Consider the following 18,693-nt stretch of genomic DNA (forward strand, 5'->3'; position numbering starts at 1 on the left):
ATATACAGCCTTGACATACTCCTTTTCCTATTTGGAACCAGTCTGTTGTTACATGTCCAGTTCTAACTGTTGCTTCCTGACCTGCATACAGATTTCTCAAGAGCCAGGTCAGGTGGTCTGGTATTCCCATCTCTTTCAGAATTTTCCACAGTTTATTGTGATCCACACAGTCAAAGGCTTTGGCATAGTCAATAAAGCAGAAATAGATGTTTTTCCGGAACTCTCTTGCTTTTTCCATGATCCAGCGGATGTTGGCCATTTGATCTCTGGTTCCTCTGCCTTTTCTAAAACCAGCTTGAACATCAGGAAGTTCACGGTTCACATATTGCTGAAGCCTGGCTTGGAGAATTTTAAGCATTACTTTACTAGCATGTGAGATGAGTGCAATTGTGTGGTAGTTTGATCATTCTTTGGCGTTGCCTTTCTTTGGGATTGGAATGAAAACTGACCTTTTCCAGTCCTGTGGCCACTGCTGAGTTTTCCAAATTTGCTGGCATATAGAGTGCAGCACTTTCACAGCATCATCTTTCAGGATTTGAAATAGCTCAACTGGAATTCCATCACCTCCACTAGCTTTGTTCGCAGTGATGCTTTCTAAGGCCCACTTGACTTTTAGATACGTTTGTGTTTTAGATAGTTCACTCTGGAGGCTGAGTGGAGGATGAATTTGTCTGAAGAGATTGTTAGGAGGCTACTGTAATAGTTCAGGTTGGAAAGGATGACTGGAATGTTTGCCAGTGGAAATGCAGGTAGAGATTTGAGGCTTATTAAGGAGGTGAAATAGAAATGACTAGATGATTGGATAAGACAAGGGGCTGAATCAATAATGACTCACACTTGGACTTTTCTAATAGTTCAGTGGGTAAGACTTTGCTTTCCACTGCAGGGGGAAGAAGCAGGATGGGTGGCCAGGTTCCATCCCTGGTCAGGCCGCATGCCCTGCTGCAAGGCCAAAATAAAATAAAAACACATTCATTCTCAAATTTCTAATTCTGATGGCTGTGGATGCTGGTGCCAACAGCTGAGGGAAGGGCTGCTTTGAAGGCAGAGGGCAAGTTTAGTTTTGGACAAGCTGAGTTTGAGGCACCCCTATGATATCTAGTTAGAGCTTCCTGGCAGGCAGTTGGATATTTGGGTCTAACTCTTGTGGAAGAGGTCTGGGCTGCAATTGCTGATTGGGTAATTGCAACGTGAATTTGGAGGTGATCTCCTAAGAGTAGAATGAGAAGAACTGTGGGTTTGGAGTCTTGCATATAAGGTGGAGACTCACAATTAGTGGCACTTAAGGATGCCGCCCAAGGAGGCAGAGGCCTTATTTACTGAGATGTGAGAACTGGAAGAGTATACTCTTCCGCAAACCAAGAGAATGTTGAGATTCCGGAAGGTGGGGGTCATCTGAATTGTCAAATGTAGCAGAGAGACCCAGAAAGAGAATGCCTGCAGAATACCTACTAAGATTTGGGAGAATGAAACTCAGGGGTTCTCTTACCCAAGCAGGATGAGGAAGGGTGTGTGTTGGGGAGAAGAGGGGAAGCTGGAATGCCCAGTGCGGAGAAATGAGGAAGTGGAGACAGCAGAGAGACCACTGTTTAAGAGGTCATGAGAGGGAGTGGAGCCCTTGGAGGCTAACTGGAGAGGGCACTTGGAGCGGAGGTTGGGCGCCATAGTTTTGTTTTTAGGAGCTAAGCTTGTTTAATGGCCGAGGGAAAAGAGCAAGGATCCAAGGAGCAGTGAGAGGTGAGGAAGGAAGCTTTATGGGCTCAACCCCACCAAGACAGCTTCTTATAGTTTGCCCAACAACTACCACACTCCTTATCTCATTTATTCATTTGAGGGAGGAAACAGACGGTGAGACTGATCCCATGGGCTACAGAGAGGGCTATAGATCCATCTGGGTACAGTGTGCGCCACACCACGCGGTACGAGAAAGTGCGCGTAAACTGTCCCGCTTCACGTGACGTAGAGGCCCAGGAGCAGCGTGTTCCTGGCTCCTGGTGAGGTGACATCGATGTCATGGGTATGTGCTGTCTCAGATGAGGTGTCACCACGTGTTGTGGATCAAGGGTAGCAACCCCCGACTTGCAGGATCATGTGCCAGGAGCCAGAGCCTGATAGCTCCCAAGGGCGGTGCACCAGAGGTCGGGAGTCTCTTCCGTACTTCCACCCCTGCAGATGGGAGTTCTGTTGGCCGCGAGGTGAATGACACTAACAGTGATGGCAGGGCCTAAAGGGCGCGGGCAAGAGTCTCAGGGCGAAAAGATGGCCGGAGCCCGAGGCAGCAGGTGGCTGAGTGCGCTCCTTGTGCGGGTCGCCCAAGGGACGCCACGAAAATCGAACTTGCGATTTGCACACCCGGCCGGAAGATTTGTTCATCTCTGTGCCCCGAGATAAATCTTCTGCTAGGGGAAGTATTTAATTTGCATCCAGCGCTGTCGGAAGAAAATCCCTATCACTGGAGGAGGTGTAGTGGGCGCGTGGGAGCTTTCTCTTGGGTACGCCTTCTAGTCCTCCTCCCAAGGCTGGGCACCGCTGAGTCGGTTGTTAAATGCGATCTATAGTTTTTGGTTTCTGCAAGGGGGAGTGTAATGTTAAGGAACTGCGAGCCGAGCCAGGATCTGACCTCCTCTCCATCATTCTTGTACAAGCTACCTCTGTGACCTTGACTCTGGGCAAGTCAGGCTAGGCCCCTCACTACAACTCGGTTTCCCTGTTCATAAAATGAGGATTTGGACTGTAATCTGGTCTTTGCACGGCGGCCAAGATGGCAAATATCACCTCCTCCCGCCAAAAAAAAAAAAAAAAAAATGCCGTCCTGCGTTAGTAACCTACCCAACACACAGCTCCTCAGCAGCGTTCTTCCTCCCTCTTTCTTTTCTGCTCTGGTCTCGGGAAGGGGGACTAAAGGGGAAGATGTGGGCGGGACCTGGCCATCGCCCCCGCCCACTCCGGCCCCGCCCCTCCCAGCGTACCCTCTGCGCCCCTCCGCCCTTCGCGCTGGATGAGGCAAGCACGTGACCTCACATCCGGCGCGGGAGTCCCGAGCTAGCAGCGCGCGCTCCCCTGTCCGCTCGCTGGCTCTCCCCGCAGCGTGATCCAGGCGCCACCGCTGAGGGGAGGGGGGTTCGCTTCGTCGCTGGCTGCGAGAGGCAGTTTCGGAGTGCAGAACGCCCCCCTCCCCTGCCTACCTCCCCCTGTCGCCCGCCCTTGTTCTCGCCCTGCTCCGGCTGCACGCAGCCGCCGCGGGCGCAGAGGAGGAGAGCGCGGACGCCCCAGCGCCCGGCTCGGCCCGGGCCCCGCCGCGGCGCCTCCCTCCCCTCACCCGGAGCCGCAGCGCGCGGCGGCGGCGGCTCCTCGAGCTCGAGCGACCCGCGGCCGCCCGCGCCGGCCGAGGGCGATGGGGCTGGGCTGAGGTGAAGCGGCGGCGGCGGCGGCGGCTACAGCTGCGAGCCCGGCTCCGGCCCCACACGGCCCTTTGGCAGCTCCGGACGGGAGGCCGCCCGGGAGACGGCGCCGAGGCGCCAGGTGAGTGGCTCCAGCTTCCCCGTGACGGCGGAGGGCAGGGTGAACGGGGCGTGGAGCGGGTGGTGGTGGTGATGTGGGAGGTTGGAAGAGGTGAGTGGTATTGTTGGGGGTGGCGGGCACCAGGTCGGCCTCCTCGGGCCGGAATTGGGCATCATTTTTCGGGGAAGGTGTGTGTAGAGTGAGGAGGGGAGCGCTGAGACTGCTGATTGTCTGGGACAGGTGCGGCGAGAAGAAGGGCTCCACGTTGTGGGTGTGAAGGCCTGGATAGGACACGCCGCTAGTTGGGGAGGCAGGTGTGTTGGGGTTTGAGAGTGAGATGGCGAGGTGGTCCAGCGCTTTTAGAAAGTCATGGAGATGGTGAGATCGAAGGTAGCAGTATTGGCAGGGAGCTTGATGGGTTTGCTTGGGTGCTTACTGAGGAATCACGGAGTAATAGCCTTGCCAGTCACCGCATTAAGCCGAGTGAGGCCCAGAGGGGAAAAGTGACTTAACAACTTGCCAAGGGCCTCTCACTTCGACTCTAGAAACACCTAAGGGCCCTTTCCTCCAGTAGTTACGTGACCGCTCTCTTTATAGCTTTTCCTTCTCCCCACGTCTTCCGAAAAGTTAGGTTCTGATGGATGTGTGACCTGGTTTTTTTCTTTTTCTTTTGCGGGCGTGGGGAGCCGAGGGAATCTGATTTTGTTGTTGTTCGGTCATCAAGTCGTGTCCGATTCTTTGCGACCCCATGGACTGCGGCATTCCAGGCCTCCGTGTCCCTCACCGTCTCGAAATTTGCCCAAATTCATGTCCATTGAACGGGTGATGCCATCCAACCATCTCATCCTCTGTCGCCCTCTTCTTCTGCCTTCTATCCCAGCGTCAGAATCTTTCCCAATGAGTCGGCTCTTCGCATCAGGTGACCAAACTATTGGAGCTTCTTCAGCATCGGTCCTTCCAATGAGTATTCAGGGTTGATTTCTTTTAGGATTGACTGGTTTGATCTCCTTGCTGTCCAAGGGACTTTGAAGAGTCTTCTCCAGCACCACCAGTGATTGGGGATTGACAAAAATTCAGACCTTCCGAATTTGGAAAGCTTTTGTAACAGGTGTTTATCATTCCTTTTCCTATAGATCTGACAAAAACATCCTTGGATTTTAGTGTCTGGACATAGGAGGTATGAATCACTCACATAATTAACTACTTTTAATCATCAGTGTTTTAGAGCTATATTTAGTGGTTATATTAGTGCAAAATGAATGGGTATGGGGTTGTAAACCTAGAAACACAAACCTAGGTTTCCTGCACATGATTCCAAACTAAATGAGTAGAACATTTGTGTATGTAATGGCTAGTTTGGATCTCTGAGTCAGGAAGTTAGAATTTTTTTAAATCTTTGAGAAATGCAGGAACATTTAAGATTATTGCAAAATGAACACTTTTCTGAAGACTGCTGCTAATCTGATTTGATTGTCTTTTGAAGAGTGATTACCTAGTTAAAAATGCTCTGCCTTTGCTTAGAATTCAGCACACGTATTAATTTTGTTTCACTGGAATATATGTGGTATTCTTAGGATTGTTGCTTTGCAGAATAGGCTATAGTTGCCAAAATAAAAGTTTGTGAGCATCCCATTGTGGTTTAGCAACCCCTTTTAAAGGCAGTTGCTTGAAATAGTGGGCCTATTATTAATCACTGTCATGCAAGTTTACTTTTGCTACTGTCCTTGTTTTTGCATTACCCACCATTAGATCAGGTGAGGGTGAGACAGCTAAGTGAGATTTTTGAACATTAGAACAACAAAGCCTGTTTTTGATCAGAGAATTGAGTAGGAAAAATGTTGATCCTGGTTGCTTTAAATCCTAAGTAGTGTAGTTATAATAAAAATATTAAGTAGCAATTTCTTTTGAAAATAAAGTTGACAGTCGTTACTTTGACTCCGTGTTCAAATTATGTAGTAAGAGGGCTGAGTTCTTTGTCCAGGAAGCTTTATTTGGGGTAGTTCTAGTTATTAAAATTATCATACTGTTCCTTTGCTTAACTTCCCTGTTCTTCTTTTTCTTTCTTGTTTTATTAACAAAGGAGAATACTAGTACTTACATCACAGTTTTGAGGACCTGCTGAGAGCATATGTAAAGGAAAGAGCACTCTTCCTGGCACGTAGTAAATAGTTTTTTTGCCCCTTCCATTCTATATACTGAATCTGGCTGTGCTTGTTTAGTATGGTGGTTTTGTAACCACTGTGAATATAAAGTTTCAAGATGTGAATATACTTTATTGCTAAAATTGATGGCAGTCCTAGGAAATGGGCAGTGATGAGTGATATGGGGCATCCTGTGAAATTCTGTCTTTCTTTTGTAACTTTTCCCACTGGTCTAGGTGATGGTGGAAGTGGGAACTTCATGCCTGTGAATGACAATGAGGGTTGTAATTTCTAAAATCTTAGGAGACAGAAATAGAATTTCGTAATGATATTGATTACTTGGTTCATTTAAAGCTGGTTTCTGTTCACTGGTATATGGGGTAATCTAAGCGGATGACCTTGTGAATGGATCTTAAATTGAATAGGAGTTAGCAGCTTATCACTTACTGAAAACAACATTCTTAAAACAACTGTCAGTGGTATGCTAAAGGAACACAGTCTGATGTCTGAGATCTACTTGATACATATTCAGGTTTGTTCCAGTGATGGAATGTGTTCTGAATGTGCTAGATAGCTCATCTGGTTCAATCTGGATCTAAGAGTTAGCTGATGAGATTTAGTCTTTGGTTTTGGAACATAGTTTTTCTGTGTGAAATGAAGAGCACTGGTTTGTTGGAGAGAGTAAATCTGTAGTTATCAAACTGTATTCTAATTGACCCATTTAACTAGTCCAGGTAATGTGCAAGGAAATGATAGTTAGCGTCTTTTTTGTGTGTGTGTGATAGTGTCTTTAATCTTCATTTGTTGAGAGTAGAGGAATAAGAGAGGATCAGAATTGGGCCACATATTTTAACATTCAGGTTAAAAAATAAAAGGTTCTAAGCTTTTTAATCTGGAGAAAAGTCAGTATCATTTATAGGGTAGAATATGTTGAATTAATGGTGAAGTGAAAGTCATTCAGTCATGTCCGACTCTTTGCAACCCCATGGACTATACAGTCCATGGAATTCTCTAGGCCAGAATACTGCAGTGAGTAGCCTTTCCCTTCTCCAGGGGGTCTTCCCAACCCAGGGATTGAACCCAGGTCTCCCACATTGCAGGCAGATTCTTTACCAGCTGAGCCACAAGGGAAGCCACAAGGGAAATTAATGGTAACTAGTAATTATAAAATTGAGATAAAAACATTTGTATTAGTAAGATTAAACAGAGAGATAATGTGAAATGTCATGAATAAATGGTAATTGGAAGAAACGATCACTGTTAAAATGGTGAGTTGAAATTACTTTTTGATCTTCAGTAAGAAAGGAAAAAAGTGGATTGAAGGAAAAGGAGAGTTGGCCAGGTGTCAAATGTCTGAGAGTGAGGAAAGTCAAGGATGTGGAATGCTGAAGAGTTTCCATAGACCAACTCTCCAGAGAGAACTTTCCTAACACCAGACCTCATGATACTTAAACCCAAAGGCTTGTATTGGGGCCTTTGCTAGGTGAGATGGTAAGTCATTAACTCAAATAACAAACTTAGAGACTGTCCAAATTTAAAAAGGACTTAATGTACCATAAGGTGTCTCCCCAAGGGAAGAGTTCTTGCAGATTTATGAGAATGGAGCTGCCCAGAGGCATGTGTCTTTGAAGTTACAGATGAAAATGCATCTTTCACCCCTTCTGTCACCAAAGGCCACTAAAACTAGGATGAGCTGAGAATGCAGGAAGGAGTAGTACTCTGTTTGAAGTCTCTTTTTTGCGTGTGACCTGAGATGTGTGAAGTCAGTTGTAATCAATCTCTTAATCAAAATTTCTGTCTAGTTAACCCTTTCACTTACTTGCTATGGATCTTGCTTTTAAATAATCTGTTGAGGGAATTGCCTGGCATTCCAGTGGTTAGGACTCTGCTTCCACTGCCAGGGGCCTGGGTTCAGTCCCTGGTTGGGGGACTAAGATCCCACAAGCCACGCCCTCCACAACCCCCCACCTCCCCCTGAAAAAAAAAAGCCATTTGACAGTCAGATACTAGTTAGATTAGAAATAAAATTTCTAGGAACAGTGAGTTAGAGTAGAATTTCCTGAGTACATGATATGAAACTTGCTGATGTCTATATAATCTTTCTCAAAAATTTTAAATAAAAATATTTCTGACTGTTGTTGATAGCGAAGTGAAGAACTGTTCTACCTTAGCACACTTGATTAATTGACTCTTACTTATTTTTTCTTATTTTTTTCACAAAAGATTTATGAGTTGGACATTGAAATAAGGAGGTATGAGATGAGAAAATAATAATGTTGAACAGTCAAAGGTTATTTAGATTAGTCCCTTCTTTTTATAGAAAAGGAAACTGATGTCTGGAGAGGTAAGTGACCGCATGTTGGTAAAGGAGAAGCTTTCTGTTTGGGTATTCTTTTCACCCTGTCTTTAGTTTGAACTGTGTAGTAATGGTACACCTCAAAGCTTGGTGGATGTTTGTGGGTTTGTTTTTTTTTCTCCGTTGAGAACCAGCTTTAAAGTATTGCTTTTGATCATTTGACAGACTTCTATTACATTTTTAGTTTATTTTAAAGTAAGTCATGGAACAGCTCTCACATGTGTTTAGTGTGGCTTCTTTACAGCATCCTATTGCTCTCTTTTTCCCACTTGTGAAGTAGGGTGAAAAATACGTTAGTAGCTTACTCTGCTATATAAAAGACAAGTGTTTTGGATCCTAATTCTTTCTGATCTGAAGACCTGAGTAAAGTGAAATCCAGTTTTATGTAGGGGCTTTGGACTTAAATTCTCATTTAAGGTAAAATCCTGTGTAGTCAAAATTACCCATGAAAAAGTGGTTTAGGAAGGCACCAGTTTGAAAACTGGTTAACCGACGTACTGTTTTTCAGTTCTCAAAGCTAGTGTTTTCCCCAGCTGTTAGTACAGGTGACTTTTTTTCTGGAGTCGTAATCTCGACGGGTGACTGGACTTTGGATCGACTGAGGAACAGCAGAGTTAGTCTCCATTGCCTGCGCACTCTGGGACCAGGATGTGAGGGCAAGCATCCTACCACCGTTATTTAGAGTGTTTTTCTTTTTTCTTGCAGCACAGATAATTGGATTGATGTAATTAAATCCACATGTGATGTGATTCTACCGTGTGAATAATAGAGAAAGAAATTAGGTGTTTAAGAAAATCTATTTCCCTAGGGTTATACTGGGTGTTTTATACCACACACTAGCATAATTAAGGGCTAAGGAATAAAGTTGGGATTATTGGGGCACTGTTGGTACTTTTTGTAATTTTAGGTGGATATTCAGCTACTTTCAGTGTTTTTAAGAGTGAATGTCACCTTACTGGGAGCAAGATTTGCATTATCTTGAAACAATTGTAAGTTGGTAATATTTTCCATGAAGCTTAAAGTATTTGAACTTAATATCACTCTGGGGGTAGCACAGTAAGAAGACCCCATTCTTTAAAGAAATGTCATGGTCTCTAAAGATTTAACAGTCATATGCCCCAGTAGAGGGCATGGTATATTGGTTAAAATGTGATCTCAGAACCTTATACATATAAGAGATTTTGAATTCCAGCCTCATCGCTTAACTACCTCTGTAGTTAAGTAGTTTTTAGTTTCTCCATTTGCTGAATGGAGATAATAAAACCTAGAGAGTTCTGAGGGTAAGAGGCCCAGTAATTGCTAAATTACTATTGTTAGTTTAATAATATTTAACATAGTCAAAACAAGCTGCCGTGTGTGTGTGTGTGTGTGTGTGTGTGTGTGATGAGAGAGTGTATGGATTGTGATTGAGGATTGCTTTTTTCAACTAGAGTAGCAGGCCATAATGACATACTGTTTAATTCAGGCTTTTCATAGGAAAAATACCATGATTTTGTGTCTTTGGTAGCAACATCCTAAAAAGTGTTAATTTCATGTGTCTCTTATACATTTGATGTATATTTTTATCTTGATGTTCCTGGGTGTGTCTTCAGACTCTTCACCCCCCTATCCTCTGTATTACTGTTACCTTCTTTTTCCTCTCCCTGGCTACATTATAAAATTTAAAAATATGTTTAATTATGTTTTCTTAATAGGATTTTATGTTCCCTTATTTAGAAATTCTGATTAGTGAAGTATGTCTTCATCTTTTCTTTAAAAAGAGGGCTTGACATTTGTTTCACTTCTGTGGCCTTTGGATTGATTTCGTTAAAATGTGAGTCACTGGTTCTTCTTGGACCAAATATTTTTTCCTTACTATTTTTATTATATCTCCAAGCACCAGAGTCCTTACTTGACTGCTAATTATCATAATATAATTCAGTTTACTAAGTAAAATGTAAAGTACTACAGGCAGGTGGCTTAAGTAGCACTTAAGTACTTGAAAGACTAATCTAGCAAATTCTTAGTTAAAATAGATTTTTATTTTATCTATTTGTTATTTACTTATTTTTATTTATTTGTTATTTACTTATTTTTATTTTATTTATTTAATCTATTTTTATCTGAGTTCTTTTGATGTGAAAATATACTTGTTATAATCCACAGGTATTTTCTGTTCAGTTTTTAGTGAGAAGAATAGAAAAACTGCTTAATTTTGTCAGGTTCAAAAGCATCTTAATGTGTTTTTTCCCCAGATCCTTTCTCTGCATCCCATAGTAAGTGACCTTTCTGTATGTTCTTTTAAAAGTTGTGGCAATTACCACTTACTGTAGTGTATAAGAGTTGTGATTTTATAGGCAGTAAGGAAGGAGGCTGGGTTAGGGCTTCTTAGTTGAGCCCTGAGTTTGTGTTAGCATATCTAACTATTGGATACTTTGTTAGATCCTGTCGGTGCCCAGCACAGGACTGAATGTTGGGTATACACTGATAAGTGAGTTCTGCCTTCTTAGAGGTACACAGTCTAGCAAGGGAACTCAGAACTGCTGTACTGCACCCCATTCACATTGTATTCTTTGGGAATGTGGGCCCCTCCTCATGGCCTTGGGTCTCTTTGAGTTGAGAAAAGTTCAGAAGCTTCATTACATACAAGTTAATCCATAACTTTATCAAACAAGGTCTTTCATCATAATTTGATTCTGTGCCGTCTTTTAAAGCTCCATTTCCAACCATTCCTCAGAGGCCATCCTCTGCTCCAGCTAGTTCAGGCAACGTGTATTCCCTGACATTTTCTCAGATTTCTTACCTTAGCACTTCTGCATGTGGTAATTCCTCTACTTGGATTCCATCCCTCTCTCGTTTTCCGTCTTTGTATGGCTTGTTTGCCTGATGAACTTCACCGCTCAGGGCATCAGGTCTTAGATCAAGGGAGAGCTAGCTCTTCTCTGCAGACTTCTCTGTCCCCTTCACGCCTTGTCCTCCCTCCCTGTGCCCCTCCCTTCTCTCAGTGCTCCCGTGATGCATACTTCACTGCGGTATGCAACCGCTTTGTGTGATATGTTTGCTTACTTACTTGTCTAACCTAGATTTGGCTTCTTGAGGTTAGAAATGTAATCTTTGTAATCTCCAGAATGTAGCACGTACTTGGCATGTGTGGACATGACATTCCAACAAATGATTTTTTATGAAATAAGAAGTAGTGATCAACCATAATGATTCTTGCTGGAATGCTAATGTAATATTATTAGATTTATTTTGAAATATTAGAGTACTTTGGCAAAATCTTGGTGTTTTCAATTTGCCTTTCCCTAAATCAAACAATTGGTCTGGGGTTAGATTTCAAGATACTAATACTTGGTTAAGATAAAGGCGCTGTTTTAAGTTCATTGATGAACATGTTGGGAGACTTTCTGTCCATAATAATGAAAAATTGTCTCTAAAACAGAAACAAAGCTTTTCAGTCCAAGAAGAATGGGTGATCCATGGGGTTGCCACAGCACCAGCTCCATCTACCGCTGCCGGCAGCACCCCTGCTGCTCCTGGGCGGGAGTGGGTGAAATGACGATGGGGAGACCCTTCAGGGAAACTCAGTGAGATGTACTCTCGACTCTTACATGAGCCAGCCTCTCTGCGTGCTAGAACCACAATGCCCGCTCCATACTTTAAAAAAGAAAAATTTCATTTCTTAGAGATTCATCAGAGCTTCCTAGAGAAGGTAGTTGACCATGGTCTGGAAGGACTAGCAGGAGGTCTTCAGCCAGACTAAGTTAGGTAGGGGAGGGCATTTTTTGCAGAAGGAACAACTTATATAAAGGAATGGAATGAGGAATCAGTAGGGCTCTTAGAGGAACTGCAAGCTGTGTTCTGTATAGACTGGATTAAGGTTTGTAGGAGGTGAATAATAACCATTGTTGACTGGAGGAGGATGTTGACAGCTAGGCAGGGCCAGGTTCCGAAGGATTTTGTCTTCCAATTAGTTGTGACTTTGTCTTGGAGCCCTGTCGGGCCTCTTCTGCCCCAGTTTCCCATGGAGGGCAAGCATAGTAGTACTGTGTTGTAAACTTTCCAAAGACTTGCTAGTAAAAAGGCTGCTGCACTTTGTTTAATTCAGTACTTTTCTTCAATTTATATGAGCAGGCAATGCCTTTAAAATTTTGGAGGGACTTTTATCAATTGGGATATGCTGCTGCAGACAATAGGAAGCTCTGGAAATTTTAAACAAAGAGAAATGATCCTATCTGGTTCTTCTATTGATTTGAATGAGGGAGACTGGAGAAGGCTCTGGACCCGAGCTGAGGCATGCCTGTGCAGATAGGGGAGGTGGGTATGAGAAAAGCAGAGATGATAAGACAGAGCCCAGATGGATATAGAAGGTGTGGGATAGGTAGGAGTCTAGGGTGACTTCCAAATTCCTGGCATGGCTTTTGAGGCAAGGGCTATCTTACCTGTTAAAGGGGTAGAGGGGAGCCAGTAGTGGTGGCAGCAAGTGGGAGAGCAGGTTTTTGGAACATGAAACAAGCCTTTTTGGTGTTAGCAAAATGTGGTCAGTAGATGTTTGACTCTGTGGGTCTGGGAGAGAGCAGTGCTGACAATACTGATCGGTGGTTGCCATGGTTGATGGGACAGTGGTATCACCCTTTGCCCCTGACAGAAGCATAGAGAATATTAATGGCTAAGAAGTGGGCAGAGGAAGTGGAGGCTTGGGGAATATTAATAATTAAGAAGTGGGCAGAGGAAGTAGAGGCTTGGTCACCTGGCTGCCTGCCCCGTGACCCAGGCTAGTATGATAGGAAGTAGAATTCAGCTGCATTGTGGTAGGTAGAAAGGTCATTTGTGCTCTGTCTTGGGAACTTAGTCACTGTTTTCCATATGAAAGCATGCATTTCAAGTATGTGTTGCTTTCAGATGAATTTTTGGAAAATGGATGGTGCTATCTACATGACATCCCTTAATTTGTTGGTAAGGCTTTTCTATATAAAGTCATTCCATGCTTGGCCTTCTAGGGAAAGTGCAAAATGCTAATCTTAGTTAAGTGAAGATTATTTTCCTTCAGTTTTTAAAAGACAATATTGATTGAAAACTGAAAGTAGATAATGCTAGTTAAAATTTTTTTTTTTTTTTTTATAAATTTTATTTTATTTTTAAACTTTACATAACTGTATTAGATTTGCCAAATATCAAATAGTTAAAATATTTTGTAAACTAAAAATCCTTCTACAAATGTCAGTCAGTAGAACCCAAACACATTGATTTTTTTCTTTAATCCTGAATAGTGGATTACAGAATGACCACAGGAAATAAGGAAGTTTAGATTTCTGTGATAGTTGTGCCTTGAGTAAGGCCGTTATCCTCTCCAACAGAAACTTAAAGTTCCATATTATTGAAGTATTCGTTGAATGCAGATAAAAGGGCTTTATACTTGCTTTCCGTGCTGAGTCAACCTGGGTAGATTTCAAATTGGAGAAAAAAGAGTAAAGTGGGGTTTCCCACATTCACATAATTGAAAAAAGCTGATCCAAGTGCCTGTCAGTTGTAGTTGTAAATTTGCAGGATTGGACTCTTTGTACAGGATGGTTTCCTGGTGATTTTGTGCTTCTTTGTGGTTGAGTCTTTATAATGTTTGGAAGAATGAAATGTGAGCCATACTGTAGTATAGATCATGAGTAAATTTTATATTCTTACAAGCATAATACAGTAATCCTGAAGTGAACTGCTGAGTTAATGAAGAAAAATTATTTAGAGTTTGTTGTTATAAGAAAAATGAACAAATCTGTAGTCCATGTGTGACTCTTTAACGTACTGAAGATTTAGAAGTATAATTCTCTGGAAAGTTCTCCTGTTCACCCCTCTTTTTTTTTTCCTCTCTCTACTCTTCTCTGCCCCCGCCCCTTTCTAATCCTAGTCCTTCCTTTCCACCCTGCTTCTCTATTTTGATACTTTTCTGCACAAATGATCACTTTATGTTTTAATATTCAACTACAATGTAGTCTTTTGGAATACTTTTAATCATCAACTTAAACTGAGCATTGTAGTGCAATAGTGCACTTCACTCAGCTGAAATGACAAAGCTATAAACACTGTCCTAGGAGCATGCACTGATGGCTGCATCGCTGGGGTTAACTGTCAACTGCAACAGTGACACCTAAGCTGTATCCCAGTTGTAACTGTGCTCAAATGTGAAAGATGAGCCTTAGAATTAATGTGTCTAGATTTCAAAGACCACCTTTTAAATTGCCGATTGAAATGTCAAACAAGCTATTAGGGATTTGGACTAAGCATTACAGTTTAGAAGAAATAGTTATTAATTTGCATTAAAATAGAAGAAGCATTCATGTATATATGGCTTAATGAAAACCTTTACTGCACCTCTATAAAGTAACTTTTTAAAACTGAAGTATAGTTGATGTACAATATTATGTAAGTTACACGTGTAAAATAATAGTGATTCACATTTTTAAAGATTAGGCTTCATTTATAGTTATCATAAAATATTGGTTGTATTCCCTATTTTGTACAATATATCCTTGTAACTCACTCTATACATAATAGTTTGTACCATTTAAACCCTTAACCCTAAAAGTCTAACTTTTAGTTTGGGAATTAGGCTCAAACAATTTGATTTATTTACATAGTTATTAGAACTCTTGATTTGTCAGTTTCTGTTGTATCAAATGCCCATGCTATACAGTTTCTTCTGTGAGTGTTTAAAATACTCTCATTTGTTTCAACTAGGTTTTTTGTTTGTAAGTACCCATTCTCACTCCCAAAGGAAAAAAAAAAGTGCAAAACTTTTATATTCTGTTTCAGAAGTCTAACAGTGCAGAGAGGAATTTGAAGAAAGGGTTTGTGGTAACATACACGTATAGGTACATGTGTGATTTCTTATTGGGATTGTTGGGTCAGAGTATGTAGGAGGTTTAAGTTTTTGTATATAGTCAGTTGATTTCCCAAAAAGCTAGTACAGATTCACTCTTAGCAGCAATGTATAAAGGTGCTTTTTTTGTTATTGTTGCCAGTTTAATAGATAAGTAATTTTATCACATAACTTCATACTTTACCTTATCTTGTTCTCCAGTAGGATCATGAGCTCTTTAACTGTTACTGTTTTCCCTCCTCCCTGGTTCTACAACATTGTACCCTAAATTCTAGTTTCAGATGAGTGTGATTTGGGGAGTCTGTATGAAGGGAATAATATCTGCCTTCCTCTCCCCATTATCATGTGTTTTATGTTTATTGTGATGTCTTATTTTCCATTGAGACACATGAAACAGAAGTTCTATTATGAGAAGCTCCTACTTTGTCATATTAGTATTTGCATTGGTACTAAAAAAAGTGTATAAAATTTCTTACCTTTAATCATACTTAAATCAGTGATTGCCTTGTCAAAGTTGTGAAACCTGTCAGTCTTTCTTACCAGTGTTGGAGCACCACCTAATGGTGAAAGAGTGCAACAGCGGGCTATATACACAGGCAATACTTCAGGAGGTCAAAAACTTTCATGGTTGGAATGAATGGTGATTTATTACAACCATCTCATTTTAGTGGAGAAATTGAAACCAAGATGGGTGAAGGAACTTGCAAAATAGTTCATGTGGAGTTAGTTGACATTTAAGAACAAGGTAAAGCTGACTCTTGAGTTCTGTACTCTTCTTTCTGGGGTTTTTTTTTTTTTTTTTTTTGTATTTTGGGATAATGTTGTATATCTCTTGCTGTTCCTAATATAGTAACGAACGTGGCATATATGGTCACTTAAGGTTTATAGATGAATTAGTTTGATAAAATAATTTAGAATTTGCTGTTGCTTATGCTGTATCTCTGGTTAGTACTTTTCCTCAGTGGAGCCAAAATATGGAGGAAATAGAAAAATAAAATAATAAAAAAATAAAATGAGCCAACTGTAGCTTTCTTGGAATATATTTGTTAAGGGAGCCTTCAGATGGCTACTTTACTGTGTCTGGGGTAAAATAACAGTGAGAGAGTGCTGTGCAGGCACAGAGTGGAATGCTTTAATAGAGACCATTGGAGGTTCCCATAGGTTCAGGCCCACAGGTGGCCGTGTGTGGTAGAATTAGAATTCTGTACACATGCTCAGTCTTTCTTCTTTCTCTCCTTATCTATTTAAAAATATTATTGCACATAGATGGTAGGAGCATTCAAAGAGTACTGAAGTCGCCTCCCTTCCCATCCTGACACACTAGCTATGTCACCAGTTTACAGATCTGTTCAGCCTTTTGTTTTAGGGGTGGGTGCCAGTTTTCTTTTGAGGCCTTTTTGGTTCTGCCAGTTTTGAATATTCACTCTTTAGGACTGGTCTTAACCACAGTGAGCCTGTCTACTAGTAAGGTTTTGAAATAAATCTAGCAATTACAGTACTTTCAAAACTCTCCTTGAGTAGAGAGTTTTAGAAAGTTGAATACATGAGGAAGATTTAAGGGGAAGTATAAAAGTGTTAAGATCAGAGTAACTTGAATAAATGAAAAAAATCTCATATTAAGTAAACAAACTTAATTATTTAATTATGCAAACTTAGTTATGATGTATGTAAATGATTAATTTTAGTCATTTCCTTTTTAAATTAAAATAATGAAAATAAAGCATAGATGCCATTTGTCAGTTCAAAGGTGCCTTCTCCCAGTTTGTACTGATTAAATGCTATACAGTTGACTGTAATACTCAAAGCCATTATGTTGTGTAATGATAGTCTTACCACATGGAGTTTCTCTGAATAAATGGGTTTCTTTCTTTCTTTAAATAGTGTATATAATAAAAAATTATTAAAATGTATGCATATATGCTATAGTGCAGGTTAAGTTAGAGCTCTTAATGTTCTTAAATTGACCCTAAGACAGAAAATTGCATTACCTTTCCTAATTATAACTTATTTTGTTAAGCTATCACATTGTTTTGTAACTCACAAAAAATAAATTATACAAAGACTGCACTTTGCAAATGTAAATACAGTTTTGGTTTGGTGTGTATTGGATACAATGGTCTTCCTTAAGCCTAAACACAGAAACAAAAGCATGTATTATAAGAGAAAGTTCAAGATGGGAAGTGATAAAATGGGTATTGAGTAGAGCTTTGTTAAAATTTAGCTGGTATCCTTGTAAAATTTCCATGTATTCACTAAATTATATTATGTCATTCTTATTGTTAGGAGCTGACTTGAGTGTTAAGTTTTACCCTTTTCACAATTTTGTTACTGCAGTTGGGAGATTGAGATTTTTTTTATTCTTTTTACAGAAATATTTGTATAGATATTAAAATTAAGGTTGTACAGTGAGTAAAGATTTCATGTTTGTTAGGGCACATTTTATTTCAGTTGACTACTGCACATTTTATTTCAGTAGAACTGTTCTTGAATTGCAGAAGGTCATCTTAATTGCTGAGGATGCTACACATTTGACAATGAAATAATACTCAGAATGCTGGCTGTGCCGTTTATTGTTTAGGATTTTTATGATATCTTTTGCTTTGTGGTCTTGAAAGATGTATTTATCAAATCTTTATTTAACATGAGTAGGTATGTTTAATTCTCCGGAAAAAGAATCTAGAACTACAGAATAAAGTAGGATGATTCATTTTGTTTTTTCAACAATACAAGGTAGCCCAAAAGTTTAGTGCAGTTTTAAGACTTCAAAAGTACATGTTTACAAACTTATGAAACGTATCATTTGAGAACTTTTTAACTCTTAATTTTGTGAACATTAAATAGTATGTTTTTATTTCTTTTAACTCCAGTCTCCCTGAAGTTGGCAAATACCACCTGAAGTAAAAAATTAAAAATATTTATTCAGAATATAGTTTGCTTGAGGTTTTACTTGAGTGGCAGATCATTAATGAAATCACCTTGTAAAATTATCTACTTTGGAATTTTAGGCAGGTACATATCCTCAAAGAAAACCCGCCACACATACTGTTATAATATTGTTACATACATATCCTCTAGGCACATACATATCCTCAAAGAAAATCCTCCACATATACTCTTATAATATTGTTACAGCTCGTGTGAAACTCAGGTTTGAAGCAAAGATACCTTAAGTTTTGGGATTTCTGTTCTTGTTGAGGCCAACTCATCCTGTTTTAGGAAATGAGATCTGACTCTTATTCTAGATTTAATACTATACATTAGTAGAAAAAAGTTAACTTTCACAAAAATTAGATTTAGTGAGTTTTATTCCTGATAGCTTCATTTTGTCCTGTGCTGCTGTTCTTACTCAACACAAAAACATCAGGTTCATTGTAAATGCAAGGAAGGGTTTGGTTAAGCACAATAGCCTATAAGCTGCTTGCTGTTTAGATAACATCAAGGCTCGTCATGCACTGTGGAATTGGGACTTCAGTACACTAGCTAGATGCGAGTTATTCAAATATTAGGAGCTCTTCAGTGGCAGTCAGATGGCAGAAGGTATATCTTTTGAAAATCCACTTAAAATTGGTGCATTAAAAAAATTCTGAATTTTAGTGTCTTAGTCATTTTGAAAACAGTTCAAAAAGAACTCAAACAAGTACATGGCAGAAAATTCTCACTTGAATCAATTTTTATGTGTAGTTTTATTTTGTTATTGTTAAGAGCTGGCTTTTGAAAGTTCTGCTAATATCACAGTTGGAAGGAATGATGATATAGTGCTATTGGTAAGAAAAATTTCTTTGTTTTTTATGATCTAGAAATTGACTTGATTAAAAAACACATGCACTCAAACCACCAGAAGTTAT

The 18,693-nt window shown here is 40.4% G+C and overlaps 1 protein-coding gene and 1 long non-coding RNA gene across 9 annotated transcripts in view; one reads left to right on the top strand and one right to left on the bottom strand.

Annotated features, from left to right (window-relative positions):
- Positions 1-1,043: 1,043 nt before the first annotated feature.
- Positions 1,044-2,953, bottom strand: LOC123333767. The gene is made up of 2 exons (XR_006551310.2): positions 2,830-2,953; positions 1,044-2,568 (listed from the first exon to the last, which is right to left on the bottom strand). It is a non-coding gene; the product is annotated as an uncharacterized LOC123333767 (long non-coding RNA).
- A 60-nt stretch (positions 2,954-3,013) lies between these two features.
- ATP13A3 (ATPase 13A3) overlaps positions 3,014-18,693 on the top strand; it is an 80,818-nt gene continuing 65,138 nt past the window's right edge. For 5 of the 8 annotated variants that reach the window (XM_044943424.2, XM_044943421.2, XM_044943436.2 and 2 more), the window contains exons 1-2: positions 3,015-3,522; positions 4,635-4,678. The gene's annotated coding sequence lies outside the window, so the exon portion shown is untranslated. Of the gene's footprint in view, positions 3,523-4,634; positions 4,679-18,693 lie in introns of all 8 variants that reach the window. The other 3 variants (XM_025286248.3, XM_044943422.2, XM_025286252.3) reach the window with 2 other exon arrangements.

Source organism: Bubalus bubalis, chromosome 1, assembly GCF_019923935.1.
Source record: "Bubalus bubalis isolate 160015118507 breed Murrah chromosome 1, NDDB_SH_1, whole genome shotgun sequence".
NCBI lineage: Eukaryota > Metazoa > Chordata > Mammalia > Artiodactyla > Bovidae > Bubalus > Bubalus bubalis.